The sequence below is a fragment of the Condylostylus longicornis genome, unplaced genomic scaffold (genome assembly GCF_029603195.1).
Source record: "Condylostylus longicornis isolate FDR11 unplaced genomic scaffold, ASM2960319v2 ptg000286l, whole genome shotgun sequence".
Lineage (NCBI taxonomy): Eukaryota > Metazoa > Arthropoda > Insecta > Diptera > Dolichopodidae > Condylostylus > Condylostylus longicornis.
In genome coordinates, this window is record NW_026578250.1 from 175,956 (window position 1) to 196,857 (window position 20,902).

The window sequence follows — 20,902 nt, forward strand, 5'->3', positions numbered from 1 at the left end:
ATCAATAACGATATTTAATTAATATAGTGTTATATGTATATGATGACGGTTAAAATTTTACATCGCACTTTTTGTTGTTATATGGTTTCTCTACAATATGTAGGTAATATGACTTTTTATAACTAAAATTTTTCTTTTCGTCATAAATATTTGCTAACACTACTCTTGAATATTATATAAACCTAAAATATTGATATTTAATTAGATATATTTATATATTAATATTTAATTATATATATTTATATATTAATATTTGATTATATATATTTATATATTAATATTAAATCATACATATTTATATATTAATATCTAATTATATATATTTACATATAATATATTAATATATATTAATATTTTTACATATAAGAATTACAAAAACATAATTTTTCATGTGATACTACATTTTATCTACAAATTAATGTTTTTTCATTAATATTATTTTTTAGAGGCAAAAATTATTTTGAGAAATATATGAATCGTTTAAAATTGGTTAAGAAATTTATCCTTAAAAATAATTTTTATATTACATACACGAAAGGAGAATGTTTATTGTATAGAATGGACGATTTGAATATAAATTTAATACTTCAATTAACATTGATTAAAAAAATTATAATCTTTTTTTTATAATTGTTATCAATTTCCTAAAAAAAGTCTAATCGTGATTGAAATTAGATAATAACCTACATTATCTAAATATTGTATGTACTAATATATATATATATATATATATATATATATATATATAATATATATATATATATATGTATATATTTAATTTTTACATATTAATATACATAGATAATTTCTAAATTGAATTCAATTATTTATTTCTTAATTCAAATAAAGTTTGTTTGTTTTTTTTAAATTATAATACACATATGTATGTAGTTTGCTATTATATAATATATTACCCATCAATCTTTTTTGTTTTTCAATTGAATCTTTATTTTGATTTTACAATTAAGTATTTTTACTAAATGGTTCTTTGCTTTTTTTTAATTTATTTTAACTTTCATTTTATTTTTTAAATTACAACAAAATCGTCGCTTGATCATCACCATGTATATTTAAAACTGGAACTGGATTAACAATTTCATTTGATGGAAATAATGGTGACAGAGACGATGATGATGATAATGATGATGATATACTTTGTTGATTTAATATTGATTCTGTGGACTGCTGTTGTTTTTGTTGTTGTTGTAGGTATTGGTGTTGGTGGTGTTGTGGTTGTTGTTGTTTTTGTTGTTGTTGTTTTTGTTGTTGTTGTTTTTGTTGTTGTTCTTGTTCTTGTTCTTGTTCTTGTTCTTGTTCTTGTTCTTGTTCTTGTTCTTGTTCTTGTTCTTGTTCTTGTTCTTGTTCTTGTTCTTGTTCTTGTTCTTGTTCTTGTTCTTGTTCTTGTTCTTGTTCTTGTTCTTGTTCTTGTTCTTGTTCTTGTTCTTGTTCTTGTTCTTGTTCTTGTTCTTGTTCTTGTTCTTGTTCTTGTTCTTGTTCTTGTTCTTGTTCTTGTTCTTGTTCTTGTTCTTGTTCTTGTTCTTGTTCTTGTTCTTGTTCTTGTTCTTGTTCTTGTTCTTGTTCTTGTTCTTGTTCTTGTTCTTGTTCTTGTTCTTGTTCTTGTTCTTGTTTTTGTTCTTGTTCTTGTTCTTGTTCTTGTTCTTGTTCTTGTTCTTGTTCTTGTTCTTGTTCTTGTTCTTGTTCTTGTTTTTGTTCTTGTTCTTGTTCTTGTTCTTGTTTTTGTTCTTGTTCTTGTTTTTGTTCTTGTTCTTGTTCCTGTTCTTGTTCTTGTGTTTGTTCTTGTTCTTTTTCTTGTTCTTTTTCTTGTTTTTGTTCTTCTTCTTGTTGTTGCTGCTGTTGTTGTTGTTGGTAAAATGTATTTTCAAATATAGTCGATGAAGATGATAATGCTGATAATGACGTTGGTATATTATGTGACCATATTGTATTTACTGTATGTGATATACCACCGATTTCGCAATTTATTGTTCTTGATCTACCATTTATTATAAAAATCGCATTTTCTGATGGTGTTATCATATATTGACCAAATAAACCTTAAAAGCAAAAAATGTTAAAGTTTTATAAATTATTGTTAGTAAAATTTGAGCATGAAGATTAAGTGACTAATTGTGAGAAATGAATCAATAAAAATGATAAGGTAGAGTAAGTGAAAATTTGATATTCGAAATTTTTTATACCAAATTTAATTTGGAATTTATCAAATATAAATTATTTCTTCCAGAAATGAATGTGAAAAAATTCTTTTTTATATTTTTTAAAATTTGAAAATTCAAAAAAGAAATAATTCTTTTTTAATTTTACCTGATGATCTTATTACTCTCACTGAATTACCCCATTCAACTAAATCACTTGAAATTGAGGAACCAACACCAGTTATCATTTCAACTTTTCCTAAAAATAACAGATATTTTTATAGTCAATTTATAAAAGGATAATTATTGAATATGGTTACATTTAATGGCAAATGTTTTTTTTTGTTTTAAATAAATACCTGTTAGTAAATTTAAATATAAAATATCCTCTTTACCAGCAGCACTTGCAAACAAATCGTAACCATGCATCGACTGACTTTCATAAAATGTTAAATCACTTATATTTAATGTTGTTGTAACATCAAATAAAAACTCCAGGCCGGATGCTTAAATGTTATAAATAAATATATTGTTTAAATTTTTATATAACACTAAATTAGAATTAACGTGATACGAATACCTTTGATTTTTTGTACAATTATTACAACACCATCTGGATAATGTTGCAAAGTTACTAAATGTCTTGAATCTGGTGATATTTTTGGTATACCAATTAAAGACGGCTTCGTTGTTAGTATTGCATCTGTCAAATAATCTAAAACAATTTGCCCTTGTGGCCGATTTGTAACAGGTTCCCGACAGGACATTATAACAAAACCATCTAAAATGAAATATATTAATACATATGCAGCAATTTATACGCAAAAGTAAAATTAATTAATTAAAATAAAACTTACACAACGAGGAAAATTCAACATTTTCTGGTACACAATTATATAAAGTCAAATCAACAGACTTTATATAACGCAAATTTTGTAAATCTAATTTGTAAAGACCACGTTGATTTTTATGTGTTACATACCCATACTTATAACTATAATGTGGTTGTTCCAAATCATTTGATGGTAAAAATAAATTTTTAATTAAATCATATTGACCATCAATTGGTTCAGGATGTATTATATGATGTTTACGTTTTTTATCAGCATCACGAATGACTTGTATTGTTTTTAATACGTCGTCAACAGTATATTGATAATAATTATTATATTCAATATTATTAATTACTACATTACTATTATTGTTATTGTAATTATTATTGTCTTTTATATTATCATTATTATTAACAAATGTATTATTATTTAACATCATATTCATCATTATCATCTTTATTATTGATTCTTTATTATTATGATTGTTATCATTACTATAGTTACGAGTACTATTATAATTATTATTATTGATATTATTATTTTTATTATCATCATTATTTGCTATAGTGGATGATACCGGTAATGAAGATGATAATGATTTTGATGGTGAAGATGATAAAGATTGTAATACAACATTATCGTCTAATTTCCAACACAATATCCATACTTGATCTAATCTTGGTACATAATATAATTCAACTGGATATTTATCAGTTAATAAAATTTCAATAACAACCATTTGTATTGTTGATATAACAATAATACGGTTTAATGTTGGTTGAGTTGCATATATATAACGAGTACCAACATTTATTGAACGACCCCATGAACATTTTGATGTTTTACTTCCGCATACATATTCTTGCGTTCCCGGTATAATATCATTACCTTGAATTCGATGATATAGACGACATGACGATGGTTCATATACAGCAATGCCATAATCATAAAATACAAAAAATTTTCGTTCTTCATTGATAACAGCTAGAGACATAAAAACAAAAAAAAATTAAAGATAAATTTAATTAACAAAAATTAACTCAATTTTATTATACATGAAATTACTTCTTCTAAAACTGAATAATTTTTATGTATTTATGTACGACACAAGAGTTTTTTATAATCCAATTGGTTTAATAAACTTACTTGGAGCTGGTTCTTCTTGTACAATTAATGAGCTTATATCTCTTACAGCTATTCCAACATTTGACGCTTGACACATATAAGCACCTTAAAAATAAAAATATTTTTAAATCGCCCAAAATTTCATTTTTTCTATTCGATCTAGGGTCCTTTCATCAACGCAACGACTTATTCTGAGAAGCGAGTCACTGGCTAATAGCGATATTTATCGTAAATATTTAAAAATATATAGCAGACAAAAAATCTTTTATATGTTCCTTTATCAGATAAAAGTTTAAAAATTTCTTAATCAAATTTTAATACATAAATAACAATTTTATAAGCCACGCGGTAGTTTTAAAATAAATTGACAAAAAAATAACTAATATATTTTTTGACAACATCAAAGTACACAAGATTCTCAAATCAATCTCAAAATTTAATACCTGTCTATAAATAATTATTTTTTGACAAGCATTTATTTAAAAACAAGAAAAGCACGCTGATGAGGCAAAACTCAGTGACTTGTTTAATAAATTAACTTAGTAAAAATTTATTTCGGTCTTGTGAAGGACCGTATATGAATTGGTCTGTATTTGTTATAGTATCGAATTTAGTATCGAATTTGGGGGGGATACACTCGTTTTCGAGCTACGGTCGGTCGAAAAAAAAGTATCAAACTCTTCCTGCATATATGCTTATAACTTCGGAATCATGCAACATAGAGTTGTCATTGGGAGCTTGTTGTACAGATGATTGATTGTTCTTTATTTTTGATCAATTAATTTGATTTCACCCATAGTTTTCAAGATACAGTCCGACAAAGTCAGAATTTTTGTTTTTTTTTTAATTTTTTTTACAAAACTCGAAATTTTCTCTAAAATTTTTGTAAACTTTTTATTTTTTATTGTTTTCTTCGATGTTTTTTGCGCTACGATGAGATCTTAAAGTTAACCCATACAACATTTTCCTCTATCTCTTATAGTTTTGCCAGTAAAACGTGTTAAATGTATTTAAAAACATTTTACCGCATTCTGTATACAACAAGGTACAGTCAACAAATTTTAATGAGATGTGATGATGAGTTTTCGTGGGAATACTTCTTCATAGTAGAGAAGTGTAAATGAACTATTTTTAGCAACTTGTCGGTCTGTTGGTATATGTGTACGCGTATATCTCATGTTCGGCTGAACCAATTTTGTTGAAATTTTATATGTAAGTTTATTTCGACTATGGCACGGACGGTTGAATATGTTGGGGTATATCAGGCCTCGGGAACTAGACTTTTTAGCGGGCTTGTTTTACATTTTTGACCATTTTGAACAAACTATTCAACTGATTTACTTGAAATTTCATATATAAACTTCATTCGACCGTACGCGAAACCTTATTACTTTTGAAAGAAATCAGGTGTCAGCAACTGGATGTTTACTAAGGGCCAAAAATGCATTTTTGCGTATATAAAGAGAAAATTCTTAAGTAATTTTATATTGATTATAAATATTTATTATATTTTTAATATGCACAGATTTCTTAACTAAATTTTGAAATCAATTATTGAACTGAATTTTTAAATAATATTTTATACTAATAAAGGAAAAAATAATCGTTCGAGAATAACAGAAATGACATTGTTTATGAAATTAAAATTTCAACAAAACATGTGTACATATCTGATTGATAACTAGGCAATTTATTTTAAGATTTGTTTTTCCTTGTAAAATGTTTAATTGGATAAGGGAACTTGGTACAAAATGACATTTCCATTCAAACATGCAAAGGTAAATTCCTGCTTAGGTATTTGCAAAAGAAGAGAAATGTGCGATTCGAATGTGCTCTTAGCATGCCTTAATAATAAAAAAGAAACGAATTCCATAGTTTTAAATTGTTTTTTTTTTTGTTTCTCTGTTTTGTGGCAATCTCTTTATTTCCCCGCACGTTCTGCCTGATTTTTCTAGCTCCTTATTCACATTTCTTCACCGGGTCTTTCTCGGCCTCCCCACATTTCTTCTTTCTTGGGGACTCCACTCAAGAGCTCGACGTGCAACCGATGTTATTGAACAATCCATTTCCATTTTCGTCTTCTTATTTGAGTATCTATTGTCTCTTGTTTTACCATCACCCAAAGCTCTTGGTTCATGATTCATCTTGGCCAGAATATTCTGTATATTTGAGGTATTTGTTTACGAAGACCTTTAACTTCTGCATATTAGCTTTGGACACCAACCATGTTTCACTTCTATAAAGCAGCACCGACTTAGCACACGCGTTGAATATTTTTAACTTCGCTCCGCGTGCTATATGAGTTGATTTCCAGGTTGCCCACAACCAGCTACCTTGCCTTAGCAACTCTGTTTTCTATGCCCTTATTAGTTCCCCCATCTGTCGTTATCGTGCTGCCAAAGTATTCAACTATATAAATGTTATCTACTCAATGCCTTATACAACACTTTTTTGCATTCAAGAGCATTCCAAAAGCATTTTAACTAATTGGCCGTTTCCCAATTAACTTTGGCCGTTTCCGAATACTTTTCGCCTTCCAATTCACTGCAAAACAAGGAAATTTTAACAAGATTTAAAGACTCAAACAAAACTTACTTTAATAACCCTTCAACATCTGAACTTGTCATTTTAAAATTTAAAATTTTTTTCGATTTTAAATTTAAAAAAAACAGAAAATTCATGCGCCAGCAACAAAATTTAAACTAGAGGTCTGCGTTACACTTCTGACATTTCTTTATTACAGATTGAATTTCCGAACGCATTTTATTACAATCAAAAATTTCCGAACAGTCTATATTTTCAGTTTATGTAGCGTGAATTTACGAACGTGCTACAAGCTAGAACTATTCTAGAACTGAATAAATGAAAGCCTCCTAACATTTGGTAAAAATTTAAATTGGTTTTCACACGTGGAAAGAATTAGTGGTAAATTAAGTATTTTTAATGGAATTATGTACAAGAACAATAATGAAACACCTGTATGTGTTTAAATTAAGATGCATTACGCTAAAGATCATTCGAATTTGTCTTATGGCGCTGTCATTTGTGGAAAAGAAACAGGTATTATGGAGTAAAATTTTAAAGAATTATCTAAACTTACTCTTATTACATAATACCTATAGCTTAAATTCTTTGAATCGCGTTTTATTTGTAAATGGCATATACCAATTTCAACAAATTGTGGGTTTCAGAAATGCCATTTTGCTGAAATTACATATTTAGAAAAAGAAGATTTAAGTAATAATAACCAAAATGGATTTAAAAGCAAATCTAATACAACTGCAGCACTATTTGATTTTGTGTCTGAATTTCAAAACTGGTACTGGAAACAATAAAAAGGTGGTTGCAGTGTTTTTCGATATCACGAAGTCATTCGATACTATAGATCGAACAATTTTGCTAAGGATTTTGCATAAACTTGTTGTAATAGGCAAGGAGCATGAGTGGTTCATAGTTACTTCTCTAATAGAACGCAGTATACAGAGTGTGACAGGGTGCAAAGTAAAGTAAATGATGTTGACTTTGGTGTAATACAGGGAAGTTTCCTAGGACCAACCCTTTTCTCTTGCAACTTCAGTAATCTTTTAAATCTGGAGCTGCATGGTAAACCATTCATGTTTGCAGATGATCTAGCAATTGTTATTGTGGCACTCAGTTTAAAAATTTAGAGGAAAACATAAATGAAGATCTACAAAAATTAAGTATTTGAATGGAATTACACAAATTAGCAATTAATAGTACCAGGAAAACCAATTAATTTTTTTCAAAAAAAAAACTAGCGGATGCCTTGCTGCAAGCTACAAAAATACAAAATAGCAAATGGTCAATAAATATAAGTATCTTATTGATGTCTTAACAGATAGTGAATTCAAGTGGAGAGACGAGATAAATATGCAGCTAATAAATGCAAGAACAATTTCTGGTATATTCATATTATTTTTTCTATTTGAAATTTTCTTCTATTACTGCGTAATGTAGATTGTACCTGATTCTTAAACTTGAAGTTTTATTTGTTAATTATTATTTTTTTCAATTATTGCACTGTTTTAATAGATATTATACATATATTGTTTAGTTTAAATAATTTTAATGAATTGTTTAGCTTTAGATAATTATATTGAATTATATACTCTGTGCGAGCGATTAGGCTCCTTTGAGATAAAACTGGGATAAATAAAAAAAAATCTGATGGGATCAGCACATAACCGACGGCAATGTGTATTGTATAGTTAAGTGAAAGTGTTACAGAATATTATAAAAATGTCTGTTAAATACTTCTTTCCAGTTTTTAGGGCATTTGTAAGCTTATAGTTAACATACCTCGAAAAATGTAAATTTGACTTTTAGTAGAGTTTCGATTTGAACTACCCGAATTCCCTGAAATAAATAAAAAAAAATCTGATGTGGTCAGCACATAACTGACGGCAATGTGTATTGTACAGTTAAGTGAAAGTGTTACAGAATATTATAAAAATGTCTGTTAAATATTTCTTTCCAGTTTTTAGGGCATTTGTAAGCTTATAGTTAACATACCTCGAAAAATGTAAATTTGACTTTTAGTAGAGTTTCGATTTGAGCTACCCGAATTCCCTGAAATGCTTGCCAGTTAGTTTCGGTAACAACCAGAACTCAAATATCAAATTTCAAGAAATTCCATCAATTCGTTCCGTAGATATGATGAAAAATGTAAAATAGGCCGGCAGTTTAGTTTTTGAACCCTGATCTTTCCAAAAAATTTATATGTTCATTTTTTTAATACAAGAAATTTACATAATAAATTTGAATGAAATTCGTTGATTATTTCTCTTTATATACGCAAAAATGTATATTTGGCTCGTAGTAAACGTCCAGTTGCTGACGCCTGATTTCTTCCAAAAGTTAGGGAGTTTCGCGGACGGTCGAGCAAAGCTTACATTACTAAATAAACTTACATATAAAATTTCATCCAAATTAGTTCAGCTGAACTGCGTGCACACGCAGACCGAAAGACTGACAGACCGACAGGTTGCTAAAAATAGTTTCTTTGCACTTCCCTAAAATGGAGAAGTGCATTCCCACCGAAAACTCGATATGCAAAATTTGTTGCCATCACATACCTATTGTATACACAATACGGTCGGTAAAAATATTAAACTTATCTATTATTTACGTTCAAATGTTTTTACCTAATTTTTATGAAAAAATAAATTTTGTTTTTATTAAAATAACTTAACTTGATTAAATTATTTTTAACTTAATTTAATTTTATTTCCGTTTGCTGTTTTTGATTCACTCATTTGTTTGCAATATTTTGTTTCTTTCTTGCCATCCATTTCTCAATAAAGGAAAGAATATTTTGAGAATAATGGAAGCAGTAAGCAATCCAAAACTAACGGTTTTGAACGAATCGAATAGATATGAACGAATACTTAATAAATATACTGTGAATATTACATCCACAGTTTTAGCATATACTTTCACTAGAAGTAAAGGCTCCAGATCACGGCTGACAGAGATACAGGCCTGGACCCTAAGAAAGCTAACGAATTTTATATTTTTATGGAAGCTATAGAAGGCCCTTTTTAATACCATAAATCACCCATAAGGTTAACAAGAAAAAATTAAAATTCAATCTTTTCCCACTTTCCTAGTTCTTATATTCTTAAAATTTTGTGTTATTAAAACATTAAAAGGTTGATTTAATAAAAACCTTCCAGGCCCTGTTTTTTTTTAAGATTTTAATAAATCCACACAACAAGAAAATAGTGAATTTCTTTCGAAGAATTAAGTTGATTTTTGTACATTTTTGATTTGTCTCCCACAATGCATACTTCTTATATAATCGAATATATTAATTAAATTAATATGCTTCATCATTCATAAAAACTATTGCATGTGTGTATTCTTTTTATATTAAAAGCCCTTACAATCCTTTTTAGGTATGTATGTAATTTTAGTTATATTACGGAATATATTCACATTGTTAGTAAGTCTAATTCACTGATTTACCTAAACTACCGCATCAAGAATTTTAAAATTTATTCTTTTTAATATTTTTATTATTGTAGTTTTTATATACGGGACAAGTTGAAACGACGCATTTTTATAATAATTATAAAACTTAAAATCAAATACAATTATAAACTTATTCTCAATTAAAAGTTAATAAAATGTTCATTAACTTTATTTTAAGGCGTGTATTCTAGGCTAAAAAATATAGCACCAAATTTTATTTGTTATTCATTGTATTAGCATTTTTAGCACTTTTCCAAAAAAAATTGAAAAAATGTGCTTATTAGTTTCACTCTGTCCGTCCGTCTGTCCGTGTGTATGTTTACAAAACTTCTACACCCTTGTAGATAGAAACTGAAATTTCTTACGTACATAGATCTTTAAAACGTATTTGTGACAGAAACGTATTTTTGTAAAAGGAAAGCTTTACCTATCTTCCCCTCTCTAAAAGTTAGAGCCCCTCAAAGACCTAAAAATACCATTTTTTGACTACCTCTTTTGAGGAAGCCATAAATATTTTTCAAATTTTGTTACCGCAGGAAGTTAGTTTGGGGCTTTCTCTACCGCGACATAGTAAAGTAAATATTAAAAAAAAACAAAATGGCTGCTAAAATTAACCGTTATCTTAAGCTCGTTTTTTTCGAACTTTTGATTTTGTTTTTCTTCCAAACCGTACCTTGTAGGAGTCTGAAATTTAAAAAGTTTTTAGATATTGATAAATAGTTTATTTCATCATAGAAGAAATTTTTTTTTTCCAACACTTCTCCAAACTTAATTAACACTTCTCCAATCCAACACTTCTCAAGTCATCGTCTCTTGAAATTTGGAAGATTTGAATTTTTGGCACCTTATATTTCCAAAACTGCGAGTTTTTCCAAATTTCTATAAATGCAGAAAGCTAACATGCAAAGTAAATGGCATGTTATCAAAAAATATAATTATTTTTCCTAACTCACATAATTAACCCTCAAATTCGAGCTATTAACATAATGTCTTTTTTTAATTTTTTTTGTTTTATTTCAAAAATTGCTTACACTCCTCATCCTGAAAGTATGCGATTTTTGAAATGTATTCGTATATGAATGAAAGTAATTATAATAATGAAGTACATAGCTAGATTGTTTTTAGGACCAGGATTTTCACTTGCTGAAGGGAAATGTGCTACGTAACAAACCATTAGTTTGACCCAACTTTATTTGCTCTCAATTCTCTCAGATATGTTGCCTGATATGGCGGTTCAAAAAGAAATGCGGAAAAAACTTGAAAATACATTTAATCAAAATTATAGTTAAAGTTTCTAGTTGAAATATGAATTTTTGATGTGTTGCTGAGAAAACTTCAAATATCAATTCAATATAAAAATTGTTATAGGTTTTTTCACAACATCAAAAAAAAAGAAGGGTCCAGGCCCTGAAATTTTTGTTATTTGAAGGTCTTGATATTTTTGTTATGTCAAGATAGGAATACACCTATGGGATAAAAAATTGTAATGCATAACCGGCAGGAATACAATTACAAGTAATAATATGTATGTACATAGTATTGATATGAAAAATAACAAATGATATTCTTACCAGTATCAGAATATGCTATATTTAAAATATGTAGAGCAGTACCATTTCCAATCAATTTATATTTATCTGGTATATTAAAATTGATTGATTCATCATTTTTTAACCATTCAACATTCGGAAATGGATCACCAATAACGTGGCAGTACATTTCAGCGTTTTCGCCTGGACGCTTTGATTGAATTCTTGGTGTAACACGAACTTGTGGAACAGCTAAATAATAAAAGTATTATAATAAGTATAAACTAAAATATAATAATTTAGATGTAAATGTACATGTACTTACTGTAAATACTTAAAACATGAGTTTGCACAATATCTTTATTTCGTTGTGCATGACATGTATAATTACCGCTATAATATAGTTGTATTCGTGTTAAATATAAGCTACCATCACTATATACCCGTATTTCATCTTCATTTAATGATGATAATTCAATACCATTTCTTCGCCATATTAACGGAGGTGTTGGTGTACCAGTAACATCACATTTTATTTCAACATTATCACCAACACGGGCTGATAAATGGTTTATTTCTAATGCTTTATCCAATGATACAACTGATACACCTATTAATGTATATGAAATAATTAAAATAAAATAAATTTTACTTTAAAAAGCGTAAAAACAGCAATATACTTACTATATAATTTGCTAAATGCCTGATAAAATTCATTAATACTTAATTTACCATCTTGATTATTATCATCAAAATTTAACATATCTGTTAATACACAACCAACACTTAATTCATCTAAATGTTCATCAATGGTTATTTGATTTAATTCTTCATATTCCAAATGTGCATCATTATTCTGATCATAATGTGAAAACATAACTGATACCAAAAAATCTTTCGAATGATTGTTATCCTGTGACATTAATCTTGCATGACTATATAATAACAAATTATCTTTCATTATTTCATATTCTTGTGAGGTACAGTAGTTTTTATTTAATAATTTTGTTTTCGTGTGATCAGTTTGCTGTTTTTGATTTTGCTGCTGTTTTTCGACAAATTGCATATTTTGATACTGTTTTATTTCATATTTTTTATTTATATTATAATTATTATTATTTTTTAAAAATAATTCTTCCCTTGTTGATGACTCTTGCTCTTTCACTCTTTCAATATCGTATTTACTACTGTTATTATTATTATTATTATTATTATTATTATTATTATTATTATTATTATTATTATTATTATTATTATTATTATTATTATTATTATTATTATTATTATTATTATTATTTATTATTTGTATTATTATTTTTGTTATTTTTATTATGATTGTTATTATTATTATTATTATTTTTATTATTATTATTAATATTTATATTAGTATGATTTTCACTCAAATAATTATTTGTTGATGTATTGAATATACTTGGAATTTTTAGTAAGTCTGTTAAATATTTTGGTGATTTTTCTACATTATTGATATATGATGGTGTTACTATTCTTGATGGTATATTTTTATTACTGATTATTTTTCTTGATTCATTATTATTAGTTGTTGGAAAGGGCGATGAAGTTGTTGATGTTGGTGTTACCATTGGATTTGTTGTGATGTAATTTTTATCATTTTTTAGTGTTGATGTTGAATATGGCATTGTTTCTTGATAAATAACAATTGTTTCATGATTACTTTCTGTTATTGTTTCAATATTTTTACTTTTATTATTTTTATTATTGTTATTATTATGATTATTATAATTATTATTATTATTTTCTTTAATATTTTCATTATTATTACTATTGTTATTATTATTATTCTTACTATTTTTACCATTATCATCATTATCATTGTTGTTGTTTTCATTGAACTTATTACCTTTTCCATCACTATAACTTTTATAATTTTTGTTAGAATTATTATTGTTGTTGTTATTATGATGATGATTATGATTATGATTACGACTGTGCTTTGAGTGATAATCAATTAGGCAATCATTACTATCATAGTTTATGTTATAATGGTTGTTGTTATTTAGTTTTGTTGACAGTGAAGGACACTTTTTACTTTTTAAAATTTTTAAAAATTTATTAGCTGAATTTAAATATTGGGTTTTCATTTGGAATGTATTAAGTAATAAAGATTCAGTTGATGATATAAATGTTGATGATGGTGATGATATAACGGGTGCTGACAAAGATTTTTTTGCTTTATGTAACCAATTATATAATTTGTTTTTATTTTGCTTCTTTTTAATATTATGATATTGTTCATTTTTTTGTAATACTTCAAAAATTTCTGTATCATTTATATTTTTTTTATATAAATTATAATCATTCTGATAAATATCTTCACTTTCACTTTCATTGATCTTATGAATTTTTTTACCGTTATCGTTACCATTATTATTATTATTGTTGTTATTATTATTAGTGTTATTATTACTATTGTTATTATTGTTACTATGATTATTATTACTATTGTTATCATTATTATTATTATTATTATTATTATTATTATTATTATTATTATTATTATTATTATTATTATTATTATTATTATTATTATTATTATTATTATTATTATTATTATTATTATTATCATCACTATTATTATCGAAATTAGTATTATCATTATTAATATTTAATTGAAAACAATTTTCCATTCTTTGATATGTTATTGATGTACCTTGTAAACATGATGCACGATGTAATTCACAATGATTCTCATATATTTGACCATTTGAACCGCAAATAGGACGTTTACGATGTGAACAATATCTTAGGCAAATGCATTTTGGTTGATTTGTGTCATTATCTAAAATGCATTCACGTCCTTTTGGGCAATAATGTACTAAACATGGATCTATAAAGTATGTAAAAAAATAAGTTATTTATTCAAAAATGGAAAACAAATTTTTAGAATAAAAATTAAGTAAAAACAAAGTTTTATGATATAGTTAGTAGATATAACAGTTACATAACAGGAAAGAACATAATCATAATAGGCACGATGACGCATCATATACCAAATTAAAGCTTAACTAACCGGGTTGTCAGCTATCTTAAAATTAAGATATATAAAAAATTATCATTTCTCAAAAAAAAATTTAAAAATTCATATTTTCCGAATTTTAAAATCATGTGACTCCGAGATCTGAATAAATTATAATTAATGTAGATATTCATGAGAAAGCTTTCGTTCTGAAGTCTGACGCAGTAACAAAGTTGTACTTAAAATTTCAAAAAAATATAAAGAGAAACAGTCGTTATTGACCTATAATTCAAAACCTGCTAAGCTGTGAGTATGGTCTTCATACAAAGGCTTTGTCTCCTTATGACGGTTCACACAATATGGTATATTACGAGTATATATAGCAGTGCATTTGTATGATTTGTTATTTTATTATTAGTAATAATTTACTTACTGCTTGTCGTTAATTGATCAAATAATTCACGATTGTATGTATCAATATCTTGATTTGTTATTTTTTCATCATTATGTTGATTTTGTTTCTGTGATTGATGTCCATCTTCATATATTTGTTGTTGTTGTTGAATCTGTTCCTGCTCTTGTCGATGTTGCTGCTGTTGTTCTCCTTGTAATGATTGTTTTTCGTATAAATTTAAATTGAAATCTATCATTTCATATGGTAAAAATGATAACGTTGGTGATGACGATGATGACAATGAGGGAGATTTTGGGGATGATACTGATGATGATGAAAGTAAAGGTGAAAATAATGTCGAAAATGATGATAATGAAATTATTGATGATGGTGATGAAAATGAAGATGATGTCAATGGTGTTGATGATGATGATAATGGTGATGAAAATGAAGATGATGACAATGATGTTGATGATGATGATATTGGTGATAATGCTAATGAAGATGATTCATTTATTGTAAAAGAAATTTTACCATTATTATTCGTTGTTGATGTCGTTTTCCTAATCGATGATAATGACGGTGAAAATTTCATAATATTTTTATTATCTTCATTATTATTATTACTATTGTTATGCATTTTTTTAAAATTATAATTATTATTATTATTATTACATGTTCTATTATTATTATTATTACAATTATTATAATTATTGTTATTATTAAAATTTATATTATCATTATTATTATTATTATTGTTATTATTATTATTAAAATATAATTTTGGTATTCTTATTTTATCTGATTTAACAAAATTTGCTTGTAAAATTAAAGTAATAAATAAAAATATTAATATTAAATTTGCAAATGACATTATTTTTATATTACGTTTTATTAATAATTTTAAATAATTGCAATGATTTTTATTTTGAAAAAAATCATTTAATATTTTATTTAAATAATTATATTTAAATCTTGAAATTAAATTATATAACGGTGTCGGTGTTATTGAATTCATTTTGTTCAGGCTAATTATGTTGGTTTTCAATCATTCAAATTTCAATGAGATTTTTGTTTTCTATCAGATTTTCGTTATTATTTTAATTAATCATTTTTATTTTAATTATATTTTTAATTCATATCACTGTTGTTTAATTAAATTTGATTGATTAATACAAAATACAATTATTATATGTGTATTCTTTATGAATTATAATTCGACACATTATATGATTATATTAAATTTTATTTAATTTTTAATTTTTTTAATGGAAAATTATTTGCCAGTTTTGAATAATTTCATTATTATTTTTTTATTATAATTCTGAATTAATATATAGGTGGCATGATATATATGTAGAGATAATTGATTTTATAATATAATTCAATAATATAACAAATAATTGATTAATTCTTCGCTGTATTTTCACATGAAAATGAAAAAAAAAAAAATATTAATTTTTAATTTTAATATTCCTTTTTACAATTCAATATTATTTTAATTTAATCTGTGTATAACGTAATAATTTTTCCTACAATAATTTTCTTTTTTAGTTATCATCCCATAATATCTATAGTACTCTATCAAAACGGCTTGATGATACTTAATTATTTTATTCATCATAAAATAATAAAAGATCAAAGAAGAGGACGGGAACCAAAGGAAAAAGAATCGGAAAAATATTGAAAATATCTAATTTGATCAATGTACATACATATTTTAATCTCATATATCTATTTTTTAGTATATTATAAAATAATTATGGAATAGTTTTATCATAGAAATTATCGCTATTATAATATTAAGCAGACTGAACTCTTGTCACATAGAAATTTTAACACGAAATATTTTCTTATTTTAAAAATTTTAATTTTTCCGTTCAGGTTGTATAGGCTAGAGTACTTTAGTTTTTTGTTGTTAATGAATATTCACGATTTGTTTTTGATAAAACTAATATAGTCCTTACAAAAATCATTTGTATATATACATACAGTCGAACACGGATATATGCACACATATTTTTGTTGCCAATTGATTGTATTTTACTTTAGTTTTCCAATTACAAATATATCGCACGTATGTATTAAAAGTGTGCAAATTTGTTTTTTTTTTTTTTTTTAATTAAATTAAGTTTTTGTTTTGATTCAATTCCTGCTAAATCTACTAAACTAATTGATGATTTGAAATTAGCCAGCTTACAGCACGTACCTTTGACACAAAAATATTCAGTGATTCTAGAAATAGTTAATTTCAACAATTTGCTTTTAAGCGAATTTTATTTCTGAACGTATTGCATTGTTTATGTAAATAATATTTTTATTTAGTTTTTACGCAATGCATATTAATAATATGTCTGTGCGAATATTTTCTCTTATTCTCTTATACATAACATTAAAGCCAGCGCTACTAAAAGTGAAGCTTTTTAGTCATATTTTTTGTGCGAAACTTCAAAATAAGATTTTTAAAACTTTAACATTTTACATACAAAAATAGCTCCAAAATTAAAGTTTTAAATGTTATGAAAGTTTTTCAGACTTGAAATTTTTTAACACTTTATTCCATAAACCAAAGTTCACAAAAAACATTTTAACCTAAAACTCAATTTAATAGACAACGCATGGTAACGATGATTGCATGACAAAACATGTTTAATATTCTCCGCTGCAATAATATTAATCGACTTGGCGTATTAACTAAAGTTCTGATTTCGTTCGCATTAAAATCGAGATATTTTGATTTCCTATTCTTTTAATTGAACTTCAATTAAAGATCTCGAAGGGTTCATGATGATTTTTAGAACATTTCCAAAAGGTTTTAAAAAAGGGCTTATTAGTTCATCACTCTATCCGTCCGTCCATGGACATGTTTACAAAACTTCTTGAAGATGGAAAGCTCAAATTTTAAATATACATAAATCTTTACTAGAAACTTATTTTCGTAGAAAAAAATTTTTATCTATCTCCTTCACTCTAAAAGTTATAGCTCCCAAAACCCTAAAAATGCCATTTTTTATTATTCATTTCATTGAAACCATAAGCATTTTTCAAATTTCGCAAGCGTAGAAAATCAGTGGCTTCCTTTTTCTACCGCTGCATACCATATTTGAACTTTAAAAGAACAAAATGGGCGTTAATATTTACCGTTATCTAAAATCCGTTTTTTCCAAATTTCTGATATAGATTTTTTTCTAGAAATATTTTCGTATATGAATGTAACTACGAGTAATATTAATAATAACACAGATTTTTTTTTTAAAGCAGTATTTTCACTTGTTGAAGGGAAAAGTGCTACATTAAAAACCATTGGTTTGATCCAATTGTGTTTATTGTGTATACAATATGTAGGTTATGTGATGGCAACAAATTTTGCATATCGAGTTTTCGGTGGGAGTGCACTTCTCCATAGTGGGGAAGTGTAAGTAAACTATTTTTAGCAACCTGTCGGTCTGTCGGTGTGTGCACGCGTGTATCTCAAGTTCTGCTGAACCAATTTTGATGTAATTTTGCATGTAAGTTTATTTCCACCATGGCACGGATTGATCAACTTTTGGGATATATCAGACCTCGGGAACTGCACCTTTTAGCGGGCCTGTTTTACATTTTTGGCCATTTTGAAGAAACTATTCAACCGATTTACTTGAAATTTCATATATAAGCTTCGCTCGACCATCCGCGAAACCTCCTATTTTGGAAGAAATCAGGTGTCAGCAACTAGACGTTTACTACGGGCCAAATATATATTTTTGCGTATATAAAGAGAAATAATCGACTGATTTCATTGAAATTGTATATATAAATTTTTTGGAAAGATCAGGGCTCGAAAACTGATCTGCGGGCCGATTTTACATTTTTCACCATATCTACGGAACGAATTGATGGAATTTCTTGAAATTTGACATTTGAGTTCTGGTTGTTACCGAAACTAACTGGCGAGTATTTCAGGGTATTCGGGTAGCACAAAGCGAAATTCTACTAAATTCTACCACTATATCTACGGAACGAATTGATGGAATTTCTTGAAATTTGACATTTGAGTTCTGGTTGTTACCGAAACTAACTGGCGAGTTTTTCAGGGTATTCGGGTAGCACAAAGCGAAATTCTACTAAGAACCAAATTTTAAAAAAATAAAGATATTTGGGTTAATCCATTTGGGAACACTGATTACTACAAAGAATTTGTTTCAAGGCATTAAACACTTATTTTATTATTACTTAAGACTTTCTATCCACACATCAAGACTCTTTCTTCTATATATTAAGACTCTTTCAATATATGTACATATATCACGATACGATATCTTTGTATTTACGAATAAAAAAATTTATATTAGATATAAAATGTTCAATATTAAAGAAAGTCCAGTGTTTATACATATATACATATATGTATATTCTTTGTATCCTATATGTATAATAATTAAATACACACTATTGAATTAAATATTTGCACCGCCACATTAGATGCCCTACTTTAGTTATATGAAACATACATATTATGTAGGTACATATTATATGCAATTTACATATAGAAATACCCATAACATTATGGAGTTTTTAACAATAATGTTTTTATTATATTTTTCAATCTACATATACTCATATATCTCCCTATCTTTCTTTCTCTTTAATATGATACTTATCTGTTTTTATAAAGAAAAACTAATGTTTTAATAACTAAACTTTTTAATTCAGAGGTATATACATGTATGTATGTACATAAATTATTAAAACTAATAAGAGAAAAAGAAAAATAAATAATTAAAATGGAAAAAAAAATACATATATAAGGTGCTTCATATTTTTTGCTATTAATCTTTCCTTAATAAAATAAACTGTGTTTAATTTTGTTTTTCTTTCAGAGCCGCTTATAATTTGTTTGATACCCTACTCGCTTTTCAAAAAGACCGCCCTCTCCCCCCGTTATGGTAATAAACAATATGCAATAAGCATTGCACATTGCGTATAATACGAATGTGAGATTCGTCGTGCAATTAAAGCCAGGAATTGAACTTTCAACTTTTTTTTTGCAACATTTGTATACAATATGTTGGCAATTTAATTTCACAAGTTCAAATTGTGAATAACATGAAACAAATTTTTAGAAAACGTAATAGAGAAGATTGGAAAAAATTTATATTTTATAAAATTTAAATGTATTTTTTAAGTTTACAAAGGCACTCGCATTTTCCAACGCTCATTGCGAATGCTTATTTGGCATATATAGTAGATCCGGTGCTGTTTTATTTCATATATACATAATAACAAATTGAACAGACATAATTACAACAAAATATAAAAATACATATATACGAACATATATGACAATTTTTTAATGAATTTTATTTTAATAAAATTTTTTATTTGTAGTGCCCCACAATTTTTTTTTTATAAATTCTTTAACGACCTTTTTTTTAAATATCAACACTTAAGGGTAGGGGTTTGTAAAATTTTAAAATTAATTTTTTTTTTTTCGATTTTCACAAAATTTTTTCATTTTTTTTTTATTTTGCATTGGAAACTCAAATACTTTTGTTGTTCTAATTTTTCTTTTGTCTTTTGTAAATATTTTGAAAAACTTTAACAAAGGTAAAATTGAAAATTTTTTGAAAAATGTTAATTGATACTTTTACTTTTTTTATTAATTTTTCAATTTTCGTTATATTGAATTATTTTTATTTTTTTTCTTTTCTTATTTCGCGTTAAGGATATGTGTTTAAGGATTTTCCACTCCGATTTTCTCTTTTTTTCGACTGGCTTTACATTTTTATTCACCACACACTCATACGGAAAAAATAACCAAAAGAAAATGAAAGAAAACAAAATAAAAAAAGAGAATCCAAAATAAAACATTGAGATTTTCACAACAAAATTACCCTCTA

The 20,902-nt window shown here is 26.3% G+C and overlaps 1 pseudogene; it reads right to left on the reverse strand.

Moving 5' to 3' along the window:
* Nucleotides 1-891: 891 nt before the first annotated feature.
* Nucleotides 892-20,902, reverse strand: LOC129616770 (protein PF3D7_1417600-like; annotated as a pseudogene).